The 6,000-nt window shown below is 47.7% G+C and overlaps 1 protein-coding gene across 1 annotated transcript in view; it reads left to right on the top strand.

The window, feature by feature from the left end:
- The window catches only part of LOC311243295 (uncharacterized protein), an 11,222-nt gene extending 11,031 nt beyond the window's left edge, over positions 1-191 (top strand). The window contains exon 5 of the mRNA XM_084332469.1: positions 1-191. This exon is cut by the window's left edge and continues 1,580 nt beyond it. The gene's annotated coding sequence lies outside the window, so the exon portion shown is untranslated.
- The last annotated feature ends 5,809 nt before the right edge of the window (positions 192-6,000 follow it).

The raw sequence follows: 6,000 nt of genomic DNA, 5'->3' as shown, positions 1-6,000 counted from the left end.
AAAGAAAGCTGTTGTACGTATATATTTATGTTTCTCAAAATATGTACATTTGTATCTTTGTATCTATGATTCATTTTTATGTTGAAATCATGATTGCCTTGTATTTTCTCCCTGATAATATCATTATTGACATTTTGGTATTTTGTATGTTCGTTTTGTTCATGCCAATGAAAAATAAACATTGGAGTTTATCCACATGACTTAGTTTGACTATTTTCAAATAGTATTTAATGGATACCCAAGTTAACAAGAAGCAGATTAATTAGGGAATAGAATTTTTTTATTATACCATTGTTTTTTTTTACAGTTTTGACTGGAGGTAACGTTAACAGGTGGCAGCGTTCGCCTTAGTGATGTATACGTGAGATCAAAAGATGAATTCCAGTGATAAATTAATATCAATGACCATCAAAATATAGGTGGCATATGCTCTGAGGACTTTTGTGTAACCCGCTCAATTTACACAATACGATGTACTGGTAATTGTCCTTTGTGCCATGGTGTTAGGGGGAGTACATGCGTAGGGACATAGATTAGATGTAATTTGTGTTATCAAGGGTTATCTATCATAATTTTGTTGAATTCAAACCTATGTAATCTTGAGAAGGTTACAGGATAAGGCCAGTGTAATTACATGTCTTTCTTATCGTCAAGATAGCCTATGAAAAGACCAAAACCTTCAATGCATTTTCCCTACTAACAGGTATGGTCCATCTAGCCACCACTAGATGTCGCTCATATCCAGAAGTCATAGAAACTCCACTGTTAAGAAAAAGTGTTAAAACAAGTTACAGAGCCATGAATGAATGAAAACTTTATTTAACAGATTGCAGAATGGGTACAATACAGTACGGCTCAATACAGACAATTGTTAAGGGGATGCAGACCAGAGAAAGACGTTTGTCCATAGCCTACTATTGCATACTTCATTGTTGTGATGAACATGGGTGATGGGGACATTTACACACACACACTCTCTCTTATTAACGTAAGGTTATGTATATAACCAAGTTCTATGAATTATGGTGACGCTCAGCATCAGTTGCATATATCTCTCTTCAGTGGATATGCACTGAATAAATTTCAAAATGTACCTTTACATACCAACATCCCGTCTGACCACACCCCCATCTGCTGCCTACATAAGCAGGGGTGGGGCCACACACTCATCTCCTTCCCAACAAATTTCACCACAATGAAAGATCAAGGGCCGCAGCGGCGTCCTGATGCTGAGCGTCACCATAATTCATAGAACTTGGTTATATACATAACCTTACGTTCTATTTCATTATGAATGAATGACCTTTATTTATATAGCACCCTTCACAGCACGAATGCACAGGGTGCTTTACACTACAGCTTAATATAAAAACACAATAAAAACAAAATCAGAAATAAATGACAACAACAACAAACAGCAGTTAAAAACAGTGAAACCAGATAGAAAAAGTAGAATAAAAGCATTTGGATAAAATCATGAGTCACTAATTAAAACAAAAACTATAGAACAGTGAGGACAAGAAAAAAGTGGCTCCGCTCAGCATCAGTTGCATAACAGGAGCTGAGCGGGAGCCAAAGCTCGACAAATGTACCCCGCTGAGGCCCCCCACAACCATCAGACCGGGGAGGACCGAGTCCCCCGACCCTCCCTAATGGAGGATACCCTCCCTATTGGAGGCTTACGGGAGGGAGACAGATCCGACCGTGCGAAGAGGAACTCAAGCAACTCAACGCACAGGGTGAGCAGACCGTGGCTTGACCCCACGACTACGCACACGCACAACCCGCATGCCACCAGGGAACGAACGGAAGGAACAACCCTTGTTACTGCCCCCAAAAATCACGGGGTCAAGAGCAAACTCAACTCCGTGGAAAGGCCGTAGCAGCGGAGCGCGAAGGAAGACCCAGACCCACTGAAGGGACTGAATCCCCTGGAAAAAGGGGGCCCGGAGAGGTCAATGACGCCAGGCATCAAAACCCCACCAGGCGGTCACTTAGTGACACCGCCCCCCACATCGCCAGCGTATTCGGACAGGGCCCCTCCAAGAGCGGGCCCTTTCCCCCCAATAGTACACCGCCTGGCACACTGACCCTGTAACACAGGCAGTCAGCATGGCCGTGAAGCACTCAAAAAGGTTAACCAACGGAAGCAGACAGCGCACCGGGGAAACCAGGCAGCAGGCTGTAGACCTGAGCCTGGAGCACTGCGGACGAGACAGGCGCCAAAGGGGTCGACTGAAAACAGCCCCCCCGGCGGAAGGGGCGTATGCTGGCGTTGTTGAGCACCATGACAAAGCCTCCATCAAAAAAAACCCACCCAGAGGGGTCGAGGCAGAGAAGGCTGACACGATTGGCAGACGTCATGAACGTGCAGGGGCACACTCAACCGGATAACCCGGGAGTTGACTCTGCTCCAACACACCAGGGATTCAACCACCCTCTTGGTGGTCGTTCCTATAACCCCTCAAGAAAAAACTCCAAAACACACCTGCGGGTATACACTGGCTATACCGCAGTACAAGTGTTTCAGTTTTCAAAAAAGGGTTATTCCAGGCCTACGGGTCGACGAAACATTACTTCGGACCGGGCCCGGCGGCTCGGGAAGCACACAGGGTTACCAGAGGAGGTCCAAAAGACCACCCCAACAGCCCCCTCTTCGCCACGCGTGAGAGAGGAGCGAAAATAATGGAGAACCAGCCCTAAGCGTACTGCACTTGGTATTCCCAGGCGGTCTCCCAACCAGGTACTAACCAGGACCGAACCTGCTTAGCTTCCGAGATCGGACGAGATCGGGCGTGTTCAGGTTGGTATGGCCGTAAGCCATTTACAATAGTGCAGAGTACAACCTGTACCCAACAAAGGGTCTCCATAACGCCTAACCCTGTGACACCTGGGCCGACCCAGCATTTTCCCCCCCGAAAAAAGCACAAGTCCCTCAGGGTACCAGAACAGCAGCTCTGCGTCCCCGGCGGACAACGGGTTAACTGACCTGGACCAGCGCGACCAGAACCAGTCCCGTGCCCTAACCACGCCGACATGCCCACTCCAGGAGAGGGGGTAGGTATGCGTGTCGATCTAAAACATGAAAAGAGGGCGCCACCCAGACGGTCCCATTTGTACCGCGCTCAGTGGCCCACCCCAAGGGCGTGAAACCCCTCTACCTATGTTCTGATCTATTCCGTTAACATCCCCCAGATATGAACGAGAATTCGTCGAGACAACCTAGTAAACTGGTGCTCGGAAGAGACAAAACTCCATCCCAGTTGCCCTATAAAAACGCTGTTTTAATAACAAGCAACCAAGGCGCACCAGCCTCATGCGTGATTCCCATCAGAAACACCCAGAGCCAGCACTTACATATGCGTCGAGACCCAAACACATCAATGGATAGTCTAACAAGACACCAGACATTGTTCCTCCAAGTCGCCTGGGAGAACGACAAGGAGCCGTCGTGCTTCATGTTCTTTCCTCTTTTTATTTAAAAAAGAAAGAAACACAGACTGACATGAATCCCACGTGACGCGGCTGAGGGTAAAAATTCTTTTCATTTTTACATCCCACCACCCTCTCCACAGGGAGGAGACGGAAATCCCCAGAGAGACTTCCCACGCGAGCTGTATAGATTGAAAAGAATATATTGCAACATTGAGCTATGTAACACTTGGGTTAGGGCTCTCCGAGGAGGAGGCACTGAACCAATACACACTCAATAATCGAATTGAATCGAATACACACACAATAGAGCAGAACTCCTTTTTGAAGTTCTACTCACCTTGACAATCTGAGGAGGAGGCTCTGAAACTCTGAGGAGGCTCCCTCACAGGGAAGGAGAGTCCGAACTCACAGAAGGCACTTCTCCCCGAGGAGGAGCTTCGTGAGGAGGAGCTCTGACAACTCCCTGAAACAGATCCATAACATGGACCTGAACAACCCACGGAAGTCTTACCAACAGAGACGCGCTCAGTGACGTACTCTATGGCGGGGGAACAATCTTCCAGGGCGTGGGACCAGGAAACTCCCCCCCCCCCCCCCCCTCTTACCCTGTAACGTGCCGAACAGCAACGTGACAGGAACCTTGAAGGACAGGAGGTTTTAACCCCTGACCAATCAGAAAAGGGGAGGAAAGGATTACCAGTTCACCCCTTTACGACCCCTCACCCATGATACGATGTAATGACAAGTAGAGCATGACACAGTCATAGCCTGCTACATGAAGCATCGAACAGCCTCACATAGCTCATGTGATAACCTGCTACCTGAGTTTTACTAAGGAAAAACACAGAACAGAGAGGGCCCCTTTAAGAGCCCCGGTCCAGACTTACACATGTGCTTCTGTGGGCCAAACCTAACCCAGTTATAGATCACAAAGACACACACAACCCTTCATCACAACAAAAAATGGCACAGTACACTCCTACTACAGAGGAACGCCGTTTTTCATAACGAGAGAAGACAGAAGTCCTCTGTATTGGCCACAGGCCTTGCTAAGCACACATGATAAGTGACCAAACAATCTTTTCTTTAGGAAAAAAATTGTTTCTCAAGCGGAAAGCACAACCCCAGCAATTAAGTTGAGGGTTACATCGTATCCCCACAAACACAGTGACACAATATATTGTAAACAACATGTCTGAGAGGAGGGGGGGGAAGCCCAGGGAAACCGGGGGGATCACCCCTCCTTCCTTACCCTTGATACGACCAAGTTGAACAGGTAACCCTGTTAATATGTGAACACACTGTTCATTGTCATTACAGGCTGAGAAAAGAATTCATTCCTCAATCACATGTCACTAAGCATAGCTTCATAGGTTAATTAACCCCCTTAGTTGTGAGTTCACGTTACATGAACACACATGTTCTCATCACAACTAACCAGATCATTTTTACACATGTAAACAACAACCCGATTTCTATGGAGAGAGAAGCTATACCAGTGACAAGACAATTCACACACAACACGCGTCGTATCCTCAATGTATTGCAGCAACACACGTTTTGGAAAACATTGTTATTACAAAACATTTAGAAGGGAAGGAAAGAAGAAGTGTTTAAAGTCCGGTCGGGACTCCTACCCTGAGCGCAGGCCGAAATAACTGCAATCTGGTTAAAGGGACACCGAAGTCGAACACAGCATCTCCTGTGTTGGCGACGAGGGTAACGTCGCTGCGCCACCCAGCCGCTACGTTTCTCCATGTTGACGCAGTCCTCGCTGGCAGGGCTCCCGGTGTAGGTTCGACTAACATCCTCTGTCAAAGATGACGTCGTAGTCAGAGTGTTTAAGGCATGTTATAGTCATAACAACGTTCAACAGTGTAGCATTAAGCTAACAGCCGCTCTCGACTGATAGCAACAAGCTAACGTTTCCTAGCTTAGTGACACAACGGGCTAGCGCCGCAGCTAACAGCTGACTGGCTAACAGGTAGGCCACAACTAGCACGCAAGCTAAGCAGCTATCACCTGAACTGTACACAACGACATAACAAGCCACACTTCAGACAGGCCGCCGTCTGAAACCCTCCTCATCCTTTAAGAGAGAAGAGAAAAAGAAATGTCAACACAGTTTACAACGGTGATTTTACCAGACATACGGCGGAGCCGGCACAAGTCCCATCTGGTCTGCAGCCGACTTGAACATGGATCTTCCGATAACGAACATCCATGCCCACATTTCCTCGTTTAGGGTGTACTTCCACTCAAGTGAAAGATGGGGCCTGCACGGAACAGAGAAGCATCCGCTTGTCCAGAGAATCCTGGGTTCACCAGGTCCTGGTCGCGGCCCACTAGTTGACCATCATGGGCTTCAGACCAAGATCCTCCGCCGTCGTCTAAGAGGCCGAACAGAGGACCCTAATCTGGGGCCGGCTTTCGTAAAAAATTGTCAGCTAGCCCCCATAGCACTAACAGACAACTGGCGCTCGCAAGCAAAACATTACTCACCCAGGCTCGAAAACAAGCAGTCCCTCACAACAGACGGTGCCTTCCACAGTCCAGCTGCATGGC

The sequence above is a fragment of the Notolepis coatsorum genome (genome assembly GCF_963971535.1).
Source record: "Notolepis coatsorum genome assembly, chromosome: 16".
Classification (NCBI taxonomy): Eukaryota; Metazoa; Chordata; class Actinopteri; order Aulopiformes; family Paralepididae; genus Notolepis; species Notolepis coatsorum.
This window is presented reverse-complemented; position numbering and strand designations above follow the sequence as displayed.